At 37.1% G+C, this 22,029-nt stretch overlaps 3 long non-coding RNA genes across 16 annotated transcripts; 1 reads left to right on the top strand and 2 right to left on the bottom strand.

Moving 5' to 3' along the window:
* Positions 1 to 400: 400 nt before the first annotated feature.
* Positions 401 to 2,001, bottom strand: LOC114827550 (uncharacterized). Its single transcript, XR_003776641.2, has 2 exons — positions 1,642 to 2,001; positions 401 to 894 (listed from the first exon to the last, which is right to left on the bottom strand). It is a non-coding gene; the product is annotated as an uncharacterized lncRNA (long non-coding RNA).
* A 950-nt stretch (positions 2,002 to 2,951) lies between these two features.
* Positions 2,952 to 5,052, bottom strand: LOC108173816 (uncharacterized). Of its 2 annotated transcripts, XR_001790632.3 has the most exons (3): positions 4,757 to 5,049; positions 3,730 to 4,413; positions 2,952 to 3,607 (listed from the first exon to the last, which is right to left on the bottom strand). It is a non-coding gene; the product is annotated as an uncharacterized lncRNA (long non-coding RNA). The 2 variants fall into 2 exon arrangements; XR_001790631.3 differs by having other exon boundaries at positions 3,730 to 5,052.
* Positions 5,053 to 5,849: 797 nt separating this feature from the next.
* Positions 5,850 to 21,108, top strand: LOC103410486 (uncharacterized). Of its 13 annotated transcripts, none has more exons than XR_011571750.1 (7): positions 5,850 to 6,453; positions 6,547 to 6,639; positions 7,833 to 7,988; positions 9,038 to 9,149; positions 19,797 to 19,842; positions 20,144 to 20,695; positions 20,832 to 21,108. It is a non-coding gene; the product is annotated as an uncharacterized lncRNA (long non-coding RNA). The 13 variants fall into 13 exon arrangements; XR_011571752.1 differs by lacking the exon at positions 7,833 to 7,988 and adding an exon at positions 7,768 to 7,832 and having other exon boundaries at positions 5,851 to 6,639; positions 20,144 to 20,411; positions 20,578 to 20,695; XR_011571746.1 differs by lacking the exon at positions 7,833 to 7,988 and adding an exon at positions 7,768 to 7,832 and having other exon boundaries at positions 5,853 to 6,453.
* The last annotated feature ends 921 nt before the right edge of the window (positions 21,109 to 22,029 follow it).

Below are 22,029 nucleotides of genomic sequence, written 5' to 3'. Positions count from 1 at the left end.
TAACACCAGGCCTTCATTGTGAACTTGTAGTTTAGAACTTTAAAGTGATACTTTTATACACATTGTTTAACATTTTTATGAGCACTTTTATTTAATTCTAACAGATTGGCGAGTTAGCTAAGTCGTTTATCTGGGATTTGTATTTCCCCCTACACTTGGATGAAACACTCTTCCATGTTCGGCTGCTTCTTTCAAAGCACCAGCTGCAAGTGGTGCCTGTCATAGAGAGAACCAATTCTAAGCTCATTGGTTTTATTTTATAGGTATATCTATCTCTAAATTTTACTTTGTGACATAAATGGTTGTGAGAAGCTAACAGCCAATTTGAGAATCTGTACAACAAGAAATTATATATGTTGAGCTTGAATGTTTTAACCATTTGAAGTTAACAAAACTAAAATAAAAAAAAAATTCATGATTTATTTAGGCTTGGATGGCATGGAGTTGTACATTTGCTGCTTCAATCAAGTGGTTTGGACTAGTTTGATAACATTGCTGACAAACCCTTATCCAAGTTCCAGTATATATGCTAAACCTTTATCAGACTTCCAAAATGGTTTTGTTCTTTCAATTATTTTTGCTTTAATTAATCAAAGCTATATTAGTAGTTTACAATTGAATACGTAATTCTCATTTTTATTGGAATTGCATCTTCGTTCATGTTTCCATTAAGGTTTGGTAATGAAGAGCATGTTGTAATATTTATGGAAACCAAAGCCTAGCAGGAGCTCTTCATGTTCTATGAAAAAACCAAAATGGTGCAGTTGCTGTGACAAAATGGTGCAGTTGCTGTGACATAAGGAACATCAACCTCTATCTTCTTCTTCTTCAGAATCTCCCTCGCAATATAAAGTAAGTTGTTGTCACAGACAGAAGACGATGACGACAACAATCCTGAAATAGAGCATAACAAAGAAGAATCATCGGGTAAGAATAAAACTCTTGTAGATACCTTAAAATTTGATTTAAGGTGGATATCCCTGTTACAGAGGGGATGTTGATGCAGAAAAGTTAGACAATTGAATAGATACCTTAGAAACTTACTTCACTGTGTATAAATACTCCAATTCTCAAAAGACTTTTGCAAACTTGAAACTTACAAGTCATATGCCCTCTCATGGTGGAAACTTACCAAAAACGGTATGATATATCTAAATTGACTTGGAAGGAATTCAAGATGATCTTGAGAAAACAATTCTATCCAATTGGCTAGGAAGAAGAAAGATGGTACAAGTGGCAACACTTCTGACAAAAGTTTGGGCAAACTGTCCAAAGTATGTTACTGAGTTCAATAACCAAGCTATGGTTTTGGATGTCGATGTCGATGACTATGATGTGTTCATGAAGTACACCAGAGGTCTTGCCGACTACTTACGGAAAAAGCTGAAATCGTTCACCGTAGAAATTATTGAAGAAGCTATTATTAAGGCCATTACCATCAAGGCAAAAAACAAACAGAATCCTAGTAGCAAATCTGATTTGAAGAAAAAGGGAAAGAAAGTAAGGAAGGTCCAACACAGAGGAACTACTATGATCATTGTCAAACTAGTAAACATGGCATAGACAAGTGCTGGACTCTTCACCCTGAGTTGTGACCGTAACATGTTAAAAACAATTAGGGGAGAAATGAAATAAAGCTACCTTGACTACACAACAATCAGAAGAGCTTCTAGAAGTGAGGCAGCCTGATGCTACTCTTGCCCTTATGACCAAACCAACAGATGTTGTAGATTCTCATAACGGTGAAGAGTTGTTTCATGTGAATATTTAGGTGAAACAAAATGTTGTGCAAGCTATCATTGACCCTGGAAGTCAGAAGAACTTGATTTTAGAGGCTCTAGTTCAGAAGGTGGGCTTATACACCACACCATATCCTAAACCATACTTGTTAGGATGGATTTAGAAGGATGTTGACTTGTAGATCATGAAGCAATGTATCTTCAAATTTGCAATCACCAATCGTTTCATTGATGAGGTGACATGCGAGATGGTTCCATTAGACGTGTGCCAAGTCATTCTAACAATCTGTATTTGTGGGACCATGATGCAATTCACTGCATGGGGCTTCACAAGTATCATCTTGTAAAGGACGAGAAAAAGTTCCATATCAATGCTTGTAAGCCTCAAAGTACATAAAACTTCTTGATAGTTAACCAAGCCAAGAGGTTGGTTAATTCATGTGAAAGATTTGTTTTACTAATGATTCAAACACAAGATCAGATTTATAAAGCTGTGACTTTGTCTATCGTGGCTCCTTTACACAATGTTCCAACATTGAAAAATTGCAAAAGGAGTTCAAAAACTTTTTTTTAAGATGTGCAAGGATTACCACCAAGGAAGGTTGTAGAGCACGAAATCCAATTGATAGGAGATTCACCTCTACAAAACTTAGGTTTGTATCGCCTTTCTCTGACAGAATCTAATAAGATTAAGGAGTCATCAAACCAATTGCATACCATTCTAAAACGTTCATTGGGCCATATTGAACTATCTAACTTATGACAATACACGCCGATGATGTTGCAGCTGAGAGAGAATGAGTCGCGAATGTGTCGGAGAGTTTCAGGTACCGCCCAGTCGCCTGCCTAGGCCACCTAGGCCTCTCAGACACCCGTCTAGGCTGTCCAACGTCTGCCTAATTTCTTTCCTTATTTTTCTTCCGATTTTGGTTAAATCCTAGTGGCTACCCACTGCCTAGCACCTAGACGGCCCCTAGATCGAGTTTTAGAACACTGCCCATAAGTACCATTGATTTCTCATAGATTTTGATTCATATAAAAACTTTTGAACTTTCCCACAAAATGCAACTCACACAATGCAACTTTTATATTCTCAAGGTTACGAATTCGGTGAATAATGAATATATATATATATATATATATATATATATATGCATATACCATTATTGTATATAATTATATTATATATTGTTCGGTTCAAATTCGGAGATGGATACGGATTGGATACCTCTATAACCATATCCAAAACCATAACTGAATAATATTCACGGTTTTTCTTCATATTCAAAATATACCCAAATTTTCATACCCAAATCCAATCTATTTGGGTGGTTATCCATGGTTATCGAGTTTAACAATTAGAATTGTTATCCCCTATCCTAAAAGCATACAATTTCCACCTGCAGTTTGTTGCACACTTTGCACTTATCTTCCACTTCTTATTCATTTTCAGCCTAATTGAAATAGCACCGTGCTAAATGGAGTGTGACCACAGTGCCTCTCTCAATTGTGAAACATCTCTGAACTTCAATCCTTTTTCAAAATTTGGATCATCCATGTTAGCTTCTTCATTGAACTCAGGGTATATGACCCTTTCATCAACCTCAGAACCTAATTCATCAACAATGTGCAGGCCATCTAAGTCTTATATTCCATCATCAAAGGGAACGTAGTTTACATCCCTTTCATCAATAACTTCATCAATATTTTAGTTGTCACCATCTCCACCATTACCAAACCTTTCACCCCTATGATCTTCTCCAATTAGTGTATCTACACTTTTTTCATCTATTGCACCACGATCATCATCTTCCATAAATATTCATCGTCCACAAATTCATTATCAGTACTGTCTTCCTCTGCATTACCTACCACATACAATGAATATTAGTAAAAAAATAGTTTGGAGTACATAACAATTGAATACTTTCAATAAAAATGCAAAAATAAGTGTTTCTAAAATTACATTCAGCAACCACATCTTATTCACCTTCAGTTCCAACATCATCAGCCCCTTCTTCACCACCATTAATATCACCTTCATCAGCACCATTGAAAGTCACTTCATCAACACCATTGAGAGTTCATTCATCAGCATTGTAGAGAGACCCTTCCACTTCATTGTCTTTCCTCAGTCTCGTATCCATTATCTTCGTGATTAGCATTGTAGACTATGTCATTCAAAATGCATAACCTTTTTTGTAAGTCATTAACACCTCATTTTGCTCTAGACTTTTTCAATTTTGACCCACTACCCTTTTTAATAGACAATGCAACCCTCGATTCCTCAATATCTTATATAGTTACCTTCCTTTTTACTATTCCACTCTCATCTAGATTCATCAGAAGATTATGTTTAAGGGTAGCTTGCTTTGCACTTTGATGTTCTAGTTACAATTCTATTTCCCTAGTCCCTAGAACATACTTACACATATTACATATTATCCACATCTGGTCACGTTCTATCAGCCTTAATCCCTCCCTATAAGACATCCCAGGAATCCTATAGTGATACAAAATGGACCCGTCATACCCTAACTCCTCAACCATCGAATCTAACTAAAAAAAAAGACATAAAGTCTTTGTCTACATAATCAAACCAAGCTTCAAACCCTTCCGTATATGCATCTTCAGACCATTTCCCACCATGGTAAGGGTAACAAATCTGGCATGCCTAAAAAGTCAATAATAAAGGGCTTTAAAAGCCAAAAAACACAAACAAATCTGGCTCCACAAAGCTTTTATAAGCCTGGTGAGGACAAAAAAAGGGACAAACAAACCGTGGTGACCATCAATAAAGGGTTTCTTTAAAGCATTGCAACTGGGACTATCAATGGAGACACAAACCACATGCACATTGAAAACACTAAACAATGGAGACACCCACTACAAACACAATTCCAAAAAACCACAGAAAAAGAAATCGGAATAAAAAAGTCACAATTTCTTAAAAATTCAAAATTGTTAAATCGTACAACCTAAAACCCTAATCAATATCGAAAAGGTAGGATTCTTACAATATGAAGGTGCTTCACTAACTAAAATCTTCTGTTTTTCCTACCCCATCACCTCTTATGGCTTGAAGGCTTCTTTTTCTAGAAACGGCGCACCCTTCTTTGAGGTGCACGAACGTGCGACGGCGTGCGAAATTATTGGGCCGACAACGAGGTGGATCGATGATGAACAAGAGCGACGGCGAGAAAACGCAACGGCAAGCAAAAGCGACAGCTTGCGGCGGGGATGTAGTAGAGTTGCGAATGAATCAGGGTCGTGCCTTTTAGGGATGTGGGCTTAGGTTAAAAATGGTTTTTACTTTTCGAATTCTTATTTTTAATTGTTTCAAGTTTTTTAGATTTTGAATTTCAATTTTTTTTTGTAAATTTAAAAAAAAAATTAATTTCCACGTGGCACGAAAATAACATGTTGTGTCGATTCACTGGCCACATGGGTGCCACGTCAAAAGATAATGGGGTTCTTAACAGCCAACGTCACAGATGTACTAAACTATCCTAAAATTGTGACTTAAGGTAACACTCTGAGACAAAAAAAAATCATATACCAAATATTAAAAACCAAGAACCTTTAAGATAGTAAACTTAGATTAATCCTAAATAAGAATATTTACAACAATGATCAATTTTTAAACTCTCCAAAAAGTAAATGAGAAACCTTGTTGTTTGATTGCGATGTTAACTTTTATTAAAAATAAAATAAAGTAAAAGATACTGTCTTAACTTGATTAATGTGGGGTGTAGACTCTAATAATGAAATGACAAAAAATGAAAAATAAAAATTGTACTCTAATAATAAATGATGCCAAACATGTGTGTGTTAGATGAATCTTAGAAGAAGTTTAATTTTATACATTTTTTAATATTAAAAGAATAAAATAAATCAAATAGAAAAATAAAATAAAAGAAATGAAGGGGATGGGGAATTATTTGAACGTTATTATAAGGTGTGGCTTCGATGTTACATATTTTTATTGCATTTCTCGTGATGTACTGAAACTCAAACCTACGTAAGCTTTTATACTAATCAGAGCTATAATGTGTTTCAAAACTTTAAATAATTAGTATAGGACTAACAAGTAACTAAGTTCCAAAATAGAAAAAAAAAGTAATTAAGCTCACAATTATCCTCAGTAGGTTTTGTTTTAGAGAAGCAATAGGTAGGGCTGCCCGGAATTTGGGTTTTGTTTTTTCTCGGTGAGCTCTGCTTTAGAGAAACGGTGAAGCAGGAAGGGACGCCTAAACCTAGGGTTGGTTTCAGAGATTTGGTCTGCAAGCATTGATGAAGATTTCTCCCAGCTGGCAGTTTGAATTCCTTTCAAAGCTAAGTGTCCCTTTTGAACCGAATTTTCCCTTATTTCACTGTTTCTGGTTTGAACTTGCTTAGAAACCAGTTGGTTTTTCCTGCTTTCTTTTCTGTTTAATTCTGGTTCGGTTCTTCAACGTTTTAGTTGGGAGTGCAAGATTTGATTTTAAATTATTAAATTGGGACAGCAAAACAAGTATTTTTTGCTGCTTTCTTCACTGTCTAATAATACCACTTCCTCTTCATTTCTCTTTTTCTTCCTGTTGTGTTGGTCTTTCAGTATTTATAGCTTCTCCGCCGAAATAGGTTTTCCATTTGTATAAACCTAGGGTTTTGGGTGTTTTTTCCTCCATGGTAAAATTGCTTCGCACAATTTCTGGGGTTGCGATCGACGGTGGTATGTGTTGTGTTTGGTTTTTCTTTTGCATTTTGCTTGATTTGGATGAAATTGTAACCATTTTGTTTTGGGTTGGTTTTGATCCTGTGCTAGGTTTTCCTCGCTGAGAGGATATTTTTCATTTTGGTTCCTTCGTTGATCAGTCGCAAATTTGGCAGTGTCTCTGCCGGTCCTCTTATTTTTTGGGTAAATCTCCTTCCGCCAAAAACAATTTCCTTGCTATTTTTACTACTTCGTTCTCCTTCTTCTTCTTTATTATTATATACCTTTTGTCTATTTAACATGTTTGTAAGATTGGTTTATCATTTATGCATGTTTTTATACAATTGTTGCATATTTCATTCATATTTTACATATGTATATGCTTCACTTTTATCAAGTACATACTTGAGAGATTGGCAGCTTAATTTTTGGGTGACTTTTTGTCATCATTTTTTTTTATACGTCTGGGAACCCATTGATAAGTGTTAGATTAGAGTGTGTTTGTAATTTTTTGGAACAAATCAGAGGAATGATTGGAGTTTGGGTAAATTTGATGTTAGGTTAAAATTTCTTTGTAATTTTAGTCTGTTGTGCATTACCTATTCGGAAATCACGCTTGAGCAGTGGTGTTGCACCATTGTGCTATTTTGCAAAGTACCAAACCAGGGGAAGAAGATCATTAACACTTTGTTTAGACAGAACCGTTTGTTTTGGCCAAAATCAAAAGGAAAAAAAAAATACTTTTAACCAAATGTTGTGTTTTCTTTCTTCTTTGTCCATTTTTCCTAAAACATTTAACCAAAACATGACAATTTCACTGAAAAAAAATCCCATTTCCGTACTTTTAAATGAATTAAGCATGTCATTTTAACACCTCCTATAAAATATTTATGTAAACCAACAAAAAATCCGACTTTTTTCCTACTTCTGAATGAATGAAGCATGCAATTTCAATTTTGTCCATGTGGTCTAAACTATTGAATCAAAACATGGCAATTTCATTGCAAAAACCCCATTTTCCCCAACTTTTGACTGAATTGAGCATAACATTTTAAGGCTTTGCGTAAAAGATTATATGAGGCAGCTAAAAATCCTATTGTTTTTCTACTTATTCATTGAATCAAACATGTCATTTCAAATTAGTAGCTCAATTTTCTTTCTGCTGTTACAATTAGTGGCTTAAGTGCCCCATTTTTTCCTACTTTTGAATGAATTGAGCATAGCTGTGAATCGTTTCCTAACAAATCTGTTGAGATATGTTATTTTTGGTAGGAAATTATGGTTGTTGTTGTTAGAAATAGATTGAATTTTTCTGTTTGGTTTTGATTATAGCTTATGTCTTTGAACAAGCATCCTTTTAAAGTTGCTGCAAAGTGTTTCCTCCCTTGCTTGAACAGGTAATACAATGTTTCCTCCCTTAATTTCTCTGTTTCTTCTACTATATCCACCTGCCATAAATCACAAAAGCAGTTCTACTCAACACGCACGCACACACACACCCACTTTTCCGACCGTCCAAATCAACCACTTTTCCGACCCTTGAATGTCTTAAGGTACTTTTCTGTTTCTTTTGGTTCCTTCTTTTGTTGCTTAAATTCATGTGATTAAAGTCTGAAAACATATAGTGAAAAAGATGCAACTTTTTTATGTCAAATGTGCTTAAAGATTGGACATGTTATTGAATGTTAGCCATATAGTTTGAATTGGATATGTGATTGAATAGTAGGTATTTAGTTTGAATTGATTTGAATGTGTGGTTTATTGAATTGGAATTTGGATATGTGCTAATTGGAATTGGATATGTTGAAACTTTATATTTATCTCAAAAGAAAATAAAAGGAATTCATTCCACATACAGAAGCAAATGATCCAACAATTACATATTTAATTCGAACTCCATGAGTGTTTTTGTCAATGATTTATTGATTTTGTGTGATTTCGGTTGGATGGCTATCATAAAGTGAATCCTCAACTTTGTTCGTGTATATTGAGAGTAAATTAGAGAGCTAAAAGGTAGTAAAGTTTGAATATTTATGTTTAATGTTGTTTTGAGTTTGGATTAATTTTGTTTGTTTGATATTAGAAATTGAGTGATAGGGAATTGGCACTTTTGTCCCTTTTGAATAACGTTTAACTCAATTCTAATTTTCTATTTGGTTTCCAAGAAAATTGAGGGAAAAAAGGATAGAAGATTAATGAATTCACTGAATTGAGTGCTTTAAGTCCATTTGTGATTGAAGTTATTCCCTTTGCTTTCATTTCTGTTTTTTTTTCTTTTGGGTTTCCAGCACGTTGAGCATGGTAAAATAAATTATTTTGATTTTGGAAGTCTACTTTGTTTTTCAACTTTAGTTCTTGGGGGAACCGAAAATGTGATTATATGTATGGTGGTTGTATTTGTTTGTCATTTGAAAGCAATTGAAATAGAGTGAGAGAAGGGAGAGGAAAAGGATTTGGTCCTCATTTAATTCTTCTTCTATTTCATAGATTCAAAATGTGTTTAGTATCTTATTTAATTGGTGTACCTTTGCTCATTTAACTCAGATTTAATATGATTTGGTCCTCTAATTTCTCTAAATTGCTAACGGATTATTTTCTTTAGAAATTTCATGAACTCTGGTTGTGGGATGATGCTTGTAGATGAACTATATGCACGGTTTTCTAGGATGAGTTAGGAAGATCCACCTGAAAACAGCATAGAAGATAGAGAACTGGTATGTTGCTTTGTGTTTCTGTTGGATTTTGATGTTTATATGACCATTGTCTTTTCAATTGATAAAAAATCTTGTGTAACTTCTAAAAATTCATCGTCACCATTGAAAAAAAGTGTGATTTGTTCTTGGTAGATCGGGTGGCGTTCGATAGTTGATGGATTCATGCCTAGAATCCTACTACTAATTTTGGGCTACAGGCTTGACCATTATTTACAGCAGAGAGGTTGTTTTGAGATTAAGAGACCATAGGAAACTATCATACAAGACTATACTTACAATTCAATATCGTTTTTCGAGTTCATAAGAGGAATGTGTTTATGGAAGTTAATATCTTCTTTTTCTTTTGGTGGTTTTCTCACTAGGAAATGCTCAAGTTCTATCATATATTTTTTGGTAATTGAGTTTTAATTTTCACAGTAATTGTACAACCTTGTTCCATCATGATTAAATCTGCCTCGCAGATCTTCTCTCTGTGCCTCCTTCAAAACTCCTATCGTGAGTTCCAAAATATACCCCCAATTGTATTTTCTCTCTCTCTGCGCTTTTGGAAGGTTCCAATTTCTTTAATTTCTTAAGCTTATACCTAATTCCGCCTGTGTAAGTTTATCTTATATTGCCGGTCCCAAGCCCGGATAAAGGAGGAAGGGGAGGGCGTCAGGTAGTCGACAACCGGCACTCCTCGGTTACGTCGAATCCTTATGAAAATGAATCCAGAACGAAATCACGCTAAAGCTAGGGCGTCACCCGTAAGTGCCGTGCTGTGTGGCCCGAGCACAGTGATAAGTGAGTAAGGGTCGCTGTATCTCCATCGGCACCCGGATGCAGTGTTAAATGAGCAAGGGGGCCATAGAAAATTCTTTTCGAACGACTACACTCAAAGTTGTTTGGGAGCATATGCTCCTATCAACTTTACACAGGACACACAAAAGAAGTACTTTGATCCTATTAGATGAGGGAGGGTGAAGAAGCTAGGACAGAAGGGTAGAGTTTAAGAGAGTATAATGCGTTTAGGAAGGTGGAATATAGGAACCTTAACGGGAAAATCTATGGAAGTAATGGAAGTTATGATGAGGAGAAGGATAAATATTATGTGCCTACAAGAAACTAAGTGGGTTGGTCTTAAGGCAAAGGATCTAGAAAACTCAGGGTTTAAACTTTGGTATTCGGGCATAAATAAAACGAGAAATGGTGTTGGCATCATCGTGGACAAGACCTTGACACAAGATGTTGTAAATGTTAAGAGGGTAGGAGATAAAATCATGGCAATTAAGATTGTAATAGGATAAGAACTCATCAATGTGATTAGTGCGTATACACCTCAAGTAGGGTTGGATACGAGTTCGAAGGAGAAATTTTAGGAAGACCTTGGAGACTTGGTGCAAGGAATTGCTCAGACGGAGAAGTTATTTATAGGAGGAGATTTAAATGGACCCGTGGGTAGGGAGACAGGCAACTATGGAGGTTTTCATGGTGGCCATGGTTTTGGGGAGAGAAACGAGGATGGGGAAGCTATCTTGGATTTCGCAATGGCATATGATCTTTTCTCAGCCAACACCTTCTTTAAGAAGAGAGAAGAACATGTGATCACCTACAAAAGTGGGTCGTCAAAAACACAAATAGATTTTCTTCTAATGAGGAAAGGGGATTGTATAATTTGTAAGGATTGCAAAGTTATACCGGGAGAGAGCTTGGCTAATCAACATCGCTTGTTGGTGATGGATGTACATATCAAAAGAGAGAAAAAAGAACAAGACTTGGAAGTGCCCAAGGACTAGATGGTGGAATCTAAAAGGAGAAAAACAAGTCATTTTCAAAGAGAAAGTAATCACCCAGTGTGTGTGAGATAGAGAGGGGGAAGCTAGCCAAAGGTGGGATTCCATGGCTAGTTGTATCCGAAAAGTAGCAAAAGAGATATTAGGAGAGTCCAAGGGTTTTGCTACACACCAAAAGGAATCTTGGTGGTGGAATGAGGAGGTACAAACAAAGGTGAAGGCTAAGAAGGAATGTTGTAAAGCCTTATACAAAGATAGGACCGATGAAAATGGTGAAAGGTATAGAAGAGCGAAGCAAGAGGCGAAGAAAGCTGTGAGAGAAGCTCAGTTAGCGGCTTATGACGATATGTATAAGCGACTAGATACCAAAAGAAGGAGAGTTGGATATCTATAAACTAGCTAGAGCAAGGGAAAAGAAGACAAGGGACCTAAACCAAGTGAGGTGCATCAAGGATGAGGATGGAAAGGTTCTTGCTACAGAGAACGCGGTCAAAGACAGATAGAGAGATTATTTTCATAATCTTTTCAATGAAGGACATGAAAGGAGTACTTCTTTAGGGGAGTTGAGTAACTCAGAAGAGTGTAGAAACTACTTATTTTATCGTCGAATCAGGAAGGAAGAAGTGGTTGTAGCTTTGAAAAAGATGAAGCATAGAAAAGCAGTGGGCCCAGACGATATACCGATCGAAGTGTGGAAAGTCTTGGGAGAGACAGGTATAGCATGGCTCATTGACCTTTTCAATAGGATTTTGAAAACGAAGAAGATGCCAAATGAGTGGTGAAAGAGCACTTTGGTGTCTATCTACAAGAATAAGGGCGACGTACAAAATTGCATGAACTATAGGGGTATTAAGCTAATGAGTCATACAATGAAGCTCTGGGAGAGAGTCATTAAGCATATATTGAGGCAAGAGACACGGGTTTCGGACAACCAATTCGGGTTCATGCCAGGGTGCTCAACCATGGAGACAATTTATCTCTTACGAAGATTGATGGAAATATATAGAGATGGGAAAAAGGATTTACACATGGTCTTTATAGATTTGGAAAAAGCGTATGACAGGGTCCCAAGAGACATTCTTTGGAGGATTTTAGAGAAGAAAGAAGTACGAGTAGCATATATCTAAGCTATAAAAGATATGTATGAATGAGCAAAGATTGCCGTAAGAACTCATGAATGACAAACTGAAAGCTTCCCCATAACTGTAGGATTACATCAAGGCTCATCCTTAAGTCTTTACCTTTTTGTGTTGGTAATGGATGAGTTAACAGGACATATTCAAGATGATATTCCTTGGTGTATGCTTTTTGCAGACGATATAGTGTTGATAAATGAAACTCAGGAAGGGGTAAATGCGAAGCTTAACCTTTGGAGAGAAGTGTTGGAATCTAAAGGTCTTCGCCTAAGCCGATCAAAGACAGAATATATGGAGTGCAAGTTCAGTGCAAATGAAGGCCAAAATGAGTTAGGGGTGAGGATCGGAGATCAGGAAATACCAAAGAGCGACCGTTTTCGCTAACTATGATCTATCTTGCAAAAGAACGGAGAATTAGATGGAGATCTCAACCATAGAATACAAGCTGGATGGATGAAGTGGAAGTGTTCATCTGGCATGTTGTGTGACCGTCGTATGCCACTGAAGCTCAAGAGAAAATTTTATAGGACGGCAATAAGGCTGGCAATGCTGTATGGCACAGAATGTTGGGCGGTGAAGCATCAACACGTACATAAAATGGGTGTAGCGGAGATGAGGGTGCTTCGTTGGATGTGTGGGCACACGAGAAATGATAAGATTAGGAATGAGGATATCCGAGGTAAAGTAGGAGTAGCCGAAATTGTAGGAAAGTTGAGAGAAAATTAGTTACGGTGGTTTGGACATGTGCAAAGAAGGCCTACTGACGCTCTGGTTAGAAGATACGACTACGGGACAGAGGTTCAGGGCCGAAGGGGTAGAGGAAGACCTAGGAAAACTTTGGAAGAGACTCTAAGAAAAGACTTAGAGTACTTGGATCTAATGGAGGACATGACACAGGACCGAGCACAATGGTGTTCTAAGATTCATATAGCCAACCCCACTCAATGACTTGGATTTTTCAAGTCTCCAATCGAGAAGTTTTCCTCACTAGGGAAATTAAGGGAATACTACCTCAACCTACATGCTCCACTCACAAAGCTTCAACATACAAGCTTCAACAAAAGAAAAATTCAAAGAACTTAGTGAAGAAGGCTTTGGTGTATTTAACATAATACATTGAAATGAAGCAAAACTTATTTATTGATATCTCCGATAAGTTACAAATATGTACATATACATGAGTCAAAATAAACAAACAAGAGGGAGCCTTCACAAAGGTTGCTTAGGAGAAGTCTCAGCAGTCGGTAGAGCCCCCGAAAGAGAAGGCACCGGAAGGGGATCATTCGGAGCCTCAGTACTAGACAAAACCCTAGAAGGAGGAGGCATCGGAAGTTGATCATTTGGAGCTTCATTACGTAGTACACCCTCAGAAGACGAAGGCAATAAATGCCTTTGGAACAAACCCACAAACCTCTGATGATCAAGTAAAATCTGACCATCAGATTCCTTCATCTGGTCAAGCTTCCTCTTCATGTTTGTAGCATAGTCATGTGTGAGCCAGTGCAACTGTTTATTTTCATGCTTGAGCCCTCTAATCTCCTGTTTGAGACTCATTACTTCAGCCGCCAATGATTCAACTTGGTGGGTTCGAGCAAATAGGCGTTGGGCCATATTAGCCACAGAACCTCCACACTGAACACTAAGAGCCAGAGAATCCTTAACAGCCAACTCATCAGACCGTTTGGAAAGTAGTCTGTTATCTTTGGGAGTGAGAAGGTTCCTGGCCACCACCGCAGCGATCATATCATTCTTCATCACGGAATCCCCAACGGTAAGAAGACCAGTAAGGGATAAGAAGGATGAGCGCCATATGTTGTCTGGAGAAGGCGTGGCTTCCTCTTCAACAAGGTTCAAGTCAAAACGACGGTCGGAGGGGCCAGACATTTTCAAAGGTGTTAAAGAGAGAAGAGGTCAGACAAATCAAGAACTTAGAAGTGCAAGAAGGGAGCTTCTACTGGTGGAGATTCAAGTGTGTTTTGGAACTTAATGCCAGCCTCTATAAAAATCTGCACTCGACGGAGCTTCAAAAATTGAAGAGGCATTTGCTTTCTCAAAAGCTGGGCTGCATAGAGACCACGAGGGCCGATCTCAAAAATCGAAGACGCGTTTGCTTTCTCAAAAGCTGGGCTGCTCAAAGACCACGAATGCCGATCTCAGAAATCGAAGAGGCGCTTGCTTTCTCAAAAGTTGGGCTGCTCAGAGACCACGAGGGCCAATCTCAGAAATCGAAAAGGCACTTACTTTTTCAGCCTTGTCTAAAGAAGGCGTGGCTGCCTCTTCAACAAGGTTCAAGTTAAAACGACGGTCGAAGGGGCCAGACATTTTGAAAGGTGTTGAAGAGAGAAGAGGTCGGACAAATCAAGATCTTAGAAGTGCAAAGAAGGGAGCTTCTACTGGTGGAGATTCAAGTGTGCTTTGGAACTTAATGCCAGCCTCTATAAAAATCTGCACTCGACGGAGCTTCAGAAATCGAATAGGCGTTTGCTTTCTCAAAAGCTGGGCTGCACAGAGACCACGAGGGCCGATCTCAGAAATCGAAGACGTGTTTGCTTTCTCAAAAGCTGGGCTGCTCAAAGACCACGAAGACCGATCTCAGAAATCGAAGAGGCGCTTGCTTTCTTAAAAGCGGGGCTGCTCAGAGACCACGAGGGTCGATCTCAGAAATCGAAGAGGCACTTACTTTTTCAGCCTTGTCAGCACCTGTCACATGCACACTCAGCTTTGCGGAAATTACGAGCATTCTGTCGAAGATTTCTGGTAAAGTAGAAAGCATGTGAATCTTACTGTTCAATCATCAACTTTCCACACGCAACATCAGCTCATGGGTACCACAGATAACTTTGCCAAAGATCTCTGACGAAGTTTAGACACGTGAAGCTTGCAGCTTCCACTACATCACTATGACAAAGAAGGGTAAAAGAATAGCAAAGAAACAACACTAATAAAGTTTAGACACATATATTTTAAAGGTCTAGCTACCATATTATTACCCACAAGGGTAAAGGAACATCACCACTGCTGGATAATTGGAAAGTCCCTGTGTGTCAACCTTTGTGCTCCGTAGCAAGGTAGACTAGCAAACATGCCTAACATTTACTCACATTCGAGAAAACACTCCCAACAAGATTGCTTCTTCCAAAATCGAAAAGGCACCGTCCTTCGAATCTCGAGAGCCAGACTCCCAACATGATTACTTTCTCAGAAATCGAAAAGACACCGCTCTCCGAATCTCGAGAGCCAGACTCCCAGCAAGATTGCTTTCTCAAAAATCGAAGAGGCACCGTTCTCCGAATCTCGAGAGCCAGATCCTTCAAAAACCGAAGAGGCACCGCTTTCTCAACTTCGAGAGCCAGATTTCCTTGGATAAAGCTTGTCTATAATCTTCACATGCAACATCAGCTTTCCAGATACCACAGACCACTTTTTCAAAGTGCTCTGACAGAGTTAAAACACGTGAAGCTGGCAACTCCCACTACTGTGCTATGACCAAGTAGGGTAAAGGAATAGCATTACTACTTGTTATTAAGGAGACTCCTATATATGTCGACCTCCATCCTCAATGGACAGGCAAACTTGCAAAAATGTTCAACCCTTCCTCATATCTGAGAGGGCACTCCCAACGAAGCCTCTCGAAATACTCAGCTTTCTTTCCCCCCCGATAATACCTCTGCAAACAAGCTACACATGAGTAAGAATATCTCATATCATCAGGGTTAAAAGCAAGAGTATCTTATATCATGTTTTTTCCCTGTCTTTTCCTTTGGCCTTATTCTTACCTGCAAGATAAGGAGAAAGAGAGCAATTAGTCAGCACTTGGAATCAAGCTTCTAGTCAGCAACTGACTGCCTGGAACCCCTTACCTGATTACTTACCTGGCATTGCTCTCGAGTATTCATCTTCAACATCTTATGCTTCCAGGGAAGATACCACATGTGCTTGAGGAACAGATAGGGCAAGTGAGAATGATACAAGGAAGCATGTGGAGACAAGCGTAACAGAACATGTGCCGATACATCCACTACTTTGTCAACAGCAAAAGTATCCCATATCATCAAGGTCGAACGTACTCTAGATTTGATGGACTTGTTTTGACCCTCAAATTCTTCAGTCGGCTTTATACTCTGGAGGAAACCAGAAAATCCTCCAGCCCAGTTCAAGAATAAGTCTGTGGAAAGTTACTTTTTCAAAAGCAAAAGTATCTCATATCATATCTTCTCATTTTTCTTCTCTTTATCCTTCATGCTGCCTGCAAGATAGGGAGAATGAGAACAATCAGCCGGAACTCGAAATCAAACTTCTGATCTGGGACTAATTGCTTGGAGCTCTGATTGCTTACCTTGTCTTTCACTTCTTTCAGCAGATCCCCTAGCTCGACGACTTGGGGGACTCCTACTACATGGTTTGTATCGCACTTGACCAAGCCTGAAACTACAAGTAAGCTTCAAGTGAAATTGATACATTACCTTTTGCATCTCCACCAGTTAAAGATACCACCCCTGGATGGAGGAAGAGTACTTCCAGAGAAGATGCCACATCTACCTATGAGACAGATAAGGCAAGTGAAGACGATACCACACTTCGGTACTTAGAAGTTTCGTGATTACGAGATCATTCTCCCACAATATTTCCTAATGTCATTTGTACTAAATCATTCACTTGTACTCACTAAAGGATAGCTTGAACCTATGTACTTGTGTAAACCCTTCACATTTAATGAGAACTCCTCTACTCCGTGGACGTAGCCAATCTGGGTGAACCACGTACATCTTGTGTTTGCTTTCCTGTCTCTATCCATTTACATACTTATCCACACTAATGATCGGAGCAATCTAGCGAAGATCACAAACTTAATTTTTTCTGTTGTACCAAAGTCCTCACTGATTTTGTGCATCAACAATCCTTAAGTCCTTACCTTTTTGCGTTGGTAATGGATGAGTTAACATGACATATTCAAGATGATATTCCTTGGTGTATGCTTTTCGCAAACGATATAGTGTTGATAGATGAAACTCAGGAAAGGGTATATGCGAAGCTTAACCTCTGGAGAGCAGTGTTGGAATCTAAAGGTTTTCGCCTAAGTCGATCAAAGACAGAATATATGAAGTGCAAGTTTAGTGCAAATGGAGGCCAAAATGAGTTAGGGGTGAGGATTGGAGATCAGGAAATACCAAAGAGCGACTGTTTTCACTACCTAGGATCTATCTTGCAAAAGAACGGATAATTAGATGGAGATCTCAACCATAGAATACAAGCTGGATGGATGAAGTGGAAGAGTGCATCCGACGTGTTGTGTGACCATCGTAGGCCACTGAAACTCAAGGGAAAATTTTATAGGACGGCAATAAGGCCGGCGATGCTATATGGCACAGAATGTTGGACATTGAAGTATCAACACGTACATAAAATGGGGGTAGCGAAGATGAGGTTGCTCATCCAATTTACCATTCAATGCCTCATATTCATGCTGATACACACACACACACACACACACATATTTGTTTTGATATTTTAGTACTTTCCAGAAATGGATTTATGAGGATTTATATCGTAGTTGGGTACATGATGCGGATTCATATTCAAAGAAAAATGATCCCCGCTCTTGAGGTCTCTTTCTTGCTTCGATTGATCGTTTTGCTAGGGTTTCGAGTTATTGCAATCTTGAAATTGCATTGTAGAATTTATTAGCATAGTGGTCCTCACAAATCACCATCGATGTAGCACCTAATTAATCGTATTCAATGTTGTGATCTGAAAAGAAGCACTAATTAAGGGAGTAATATTTAAGGTTGAAGATAAAAGATTCTCTATAGCTGATAGCTCTAGATGTGTAATTACATAATAATTAGCTCTGCTGGTTAATCCAATTTGTTGAGGTAAGGAATATATTTTGAATGATACAACTGCATGCTCTCATGGATTTCTCCCAAAGATTGGATTTTCAGTTTTTGGGAGTGTTAAAATTTTAGTTTTTTGATCTTTTCTTGAAAGGATATGAAATTGGAAATCCAAAATATCAAATTTTTGTTGAAATTATTTGACTTTTGGTTCAAAATTTTGAATGCAAGAGGTCCTGTTGGTCCATTTTTGACCTTATTTTTTTATATTATATTTTGTTGTCAGCAATGAATTTATGAATGTATGAAAACAGTGGATGCTAAATTTAGGGGGATTTTGCTCAAATGAAGATATTTTTGTATGGATATTTAGTATTAGTGCGATTTCTGCTTCTTGAATTGGGGCAAATAGCACTTTGATATTGCTCTTGGACTTTAGAACAAGTTTCCCCTTCTATGAAAACATAGCATAGTAATTTTAGGAAACATGTGAAATTATAGAAGTTTCTATGTTGAATTCTCTTTATTTCACTTTGAATCATTGTCAAGGAATTGCTCTTGGGAACTTGGTGCTGCATGAGGAATTTGTTCGGGTCATTCAAATGTTTGGAGGTTAACTTTCTATTTGGAGATTCTAGAAAATAAGTTGTAATCATGAATTTTTAGCAAGAGAGGTTTGTTAGGTTAGTTTAATCAGCCTAGGTAAAGGAAATTAGTTACTGTTGTGGAATTTCTTGATTAAATTTCTTACTTTGGTAGTGGTTTTTTATTTTGTATGCATTTGACTGAATCTGGTAGTTGGGATTTTTTTTTTAAATTTTTTATTTTGTCATTCGTTTGCCATCACCCTCTCTACTGAGATAATGACACAAGTGAAAAGTGGTGGAAAGGGAAAAGATTTGTTGTTAGAGAAAATATGTACTGTTGGATTAGGAATTAGCTGAGATAGCTGCAACGTTTTTTTAGCGATTAATATTGATGTTTCATTGTACTATATGCGTAGGATATATGAATGCAATAATAGGGATTGAGTTTCAAGGGTGTGTGCTTTGTGCATCAATTGGTGAATGAATTTGATTGGTTCTGTTTTTTGGGATTGAAATTTGAAACAAAATATTCATGCTTTTGTGGCGTAAGTAGGTGAATGAATTTGATTGGTTTTGTGTGCCTACGCTGTTAAAGAAAAGTCGAAACAAAACGAAACGAAAAAGAAAATTAAAAGAGTGATCAAGCAATAATGAATAACCTTAACAGCGTTGGTGACCCTGAGTAGTGTGAACTCGAATCATAGGTATTGACCTTTCCTTTTTGTGTTGAATTTTTTGTTTTTTTTTAATGATTTAGTGTCAGATTTGAATTGGGGAATTGCTGCTGTAATAGGAGAGCTTGATCATGGTGATTGAGGTGTTAATTTGATTTTATGTTTACTTTGGAGTTTTGGATAATGATCATGAATTTTGGTGGAAGATATGAGATTTCTTTAATTTTTTGCTTGGTTAAATATGACAACTACCAATACATACGACAACGTCGTCCTTCTCAGTTCTCCCCCACAAACTCCTTTCTGTTTGGATCATCTCAATTTTCTAACTTATTATTACACTCATTCCTCTGTCCTTTTCCTGTTTAGTTGATATAGAATGAGGTTTTGGTTGTTTTAGAGAATTTTTGTTTTCTTACCTGTAGAAAGAAATTGAGGATGTATGTTTTTGTGTTGGAAGGGTGGAGGCAGTAGTTTTTGAAAAAAAAGGTTGTTTTTTCAATTTTTTATTTCTGTGTTCATGGTTGTTTCAATGGATCTTCGTCTAATATAAATAGAGCTAAATTGAATGCCTATTTTTCTGCATTGTATTTGCCTTTTTAAATTCATTCCTTTTTCTTGATGAATGTAATTTGGTTTTGCAGGTCAAACTTTTCCAGCAAGAAGATTTAAGCTTTGAATTGGATCGAGGTATAAATGTTTCCACTTATTTAGTGTGCTCAATTGATTATTGCTTTGAATGCATTGTGGTTGGAACATGATTTAGTACGTATTTGATTGACAATGAGAAATTGAGAGATTTATGTTTTGGGATCAGACAGAATCCCTTTAACCACAGATACTATTTTTGGTGAGTTTTTTTTAGTGAGACAATGATGTTATTATAATGCAGTTGGTTATTCTTTTTTGTAGTTGATCAAATCCAAATGTTTTCTTACATGCCCTTCGATATAAATACTCACAGCTCTCTCTCTCTCTCTCTCTCTCTCAGCTCACACACGCACACAGAAACTACCACATTGCTAGAAAAGCTGAAGAAACACTAGAATTTAGTGAGTCTGAAACGTTGAGGTTGACATTTAAGGTTCTCTTTCTTTCAGAGGCTAGAAAATATCTGGATCTGCTTCAAATTTCAATTTTTGTGGCCAGATTTTTGTGCCCCGTACGGTTTGTGTTGTGCTAAAAGCATGATTGTTAACGTTTGAGTGGTTTAAGGGAATGTCCAACTGAGTTGGGAAGTTTTTGTTCATTCTGTTAAGGTGAGCGTCTTTGGAGGTATTGTGGATATATTGTCCGAATTGGGGTTTTTAAAGTTGAAATTTAATCTGGGATTCTGAATTTTTTTTACAAGTTAGTAATTTGTGGAGTTATTCTTAGTTTTTATCAAGAAATTTGATTTAGGTTTCATATATTTTGTGAAATTAGATACTCTTTTTTGTGAAGATTTTTTTAATCTGAAAATGCCCGAGAGTTGAATGTGACAAAGTAAGCAGATCAGCATGTAAACCAGAAACCAAGAAGCTCAAACCCTGAGAATTCAATGGTCAGCCCTGTTTTCAGATTAGTTTGCTTCAGTTTATTTTGTCGTAATTTAATTAATAACATATTAGAGCGAAACCCTGTTGGTTATTGTGCTTTTTGTATAATAACATGTATTTTCTCTTCTTTGCATTTAGCAGTAATCAACCTTAGTTATGCGACTCAAAATCTGAGGTAGCCTCTGGACCTTATTCTCAGGAAGGTAGCATTTTCCAATTTTTCATCTTTACTTTTTTAGTTATTTTCTGTTCGGTTGTTGAGAAAGTGATGGAAATATAGTTATCTGTAAATATGGAAACTTGAATCTGTGCAGACTCCTTGGTTCTGTATTGGGTTCTGTGGAGGTTTAGGGTTTTAATTCTGAATGATTTGTTCATATTTGTGTTGAATTTATTCAACTTAAATGTGTTTTATTTATCCGATTACGCCTGAAACAGCTGATTCCTGCAGCAACGTGCGGACGTAATTTCTAATTTATAACTAAGATAGTGCTCTGTCAACTATACATTATTTTAATGAGTCTAAAAGGACCCTACGCGTTAATGATGAGTCAATATTATATTATATATTTTGCCATAATCTTAGTATTAATTTATTAGTTATTTTGTGAGAAATTTGATACTTTGAATGATATTTCCAATGTAGAACATTTGACTTTCTCTTGAGCAAAAAATAGCCAAACTAATGAATTTTAGAGTGATTCCAATTGGAGGAAGTTCGTGTGTTTCTCAACATGCTCGTATCTAACTTTCATACTTTTCTACCAGTTAACAAACGTCATTCTAGCTTAGTTCATCTACATATTTGGAGTTCTTCTTACTTTTGACAAGTTTCATGTGATTTATCAAGGTAATTCAATCCATTGGATCCATACCTTGCATGAATTGTGTATTGTGATTGAGCCACTGATGAGACGATGGAGATCAAATCTTCTGCATCTAAAATGGGTGTGGCTTCTCTATGGCCCAAATCATTGACTGACAAGTGTTTATAAACTTAAATGTTCTTAACTTTGTTGTCAGAAACTTAATATGTGTCAGTCAATGATTAGGACTATAGAGAGGTCACACCCATTTTAAATGTAGAAGATTTGGTATTGTGACGATGAGCTGCAACTTGCCTATGTTCTTGAGCTTTGCGAGTGATTGAGCATCAGGACAACTGCCACTTCAAAGACAAGAAGTGCGACAAAGCTGTTATTTTATACTTCGTTAATATTTGGATTCTTGGCACGTAGTAGGATATAAAACAAAGTCCTTAAGTTACTAGACGAAGAAAAGAATCAAAACAAGCACAATCTTCTAAGAAGTCAAATAACTTAGGGAAATGGCTACTAGT

This window comes from Malus domestica, chromosome 10 (genome assembly GCF_042453785.1).
Source record: "Malus domestica chromosome 10, GDT2T_hap1".
In the NCBI taxonomy this organism is placed as follows: domain Eukaryota; kingdom Viridiplantae; phylum Streptophyta; class Magnoliopsida; order Rosales; family Rosaceae; genus Malus; species Malus domestica.
This window is presented reverse-complemented; position numbering and strand designations above follow the sequence as displayed.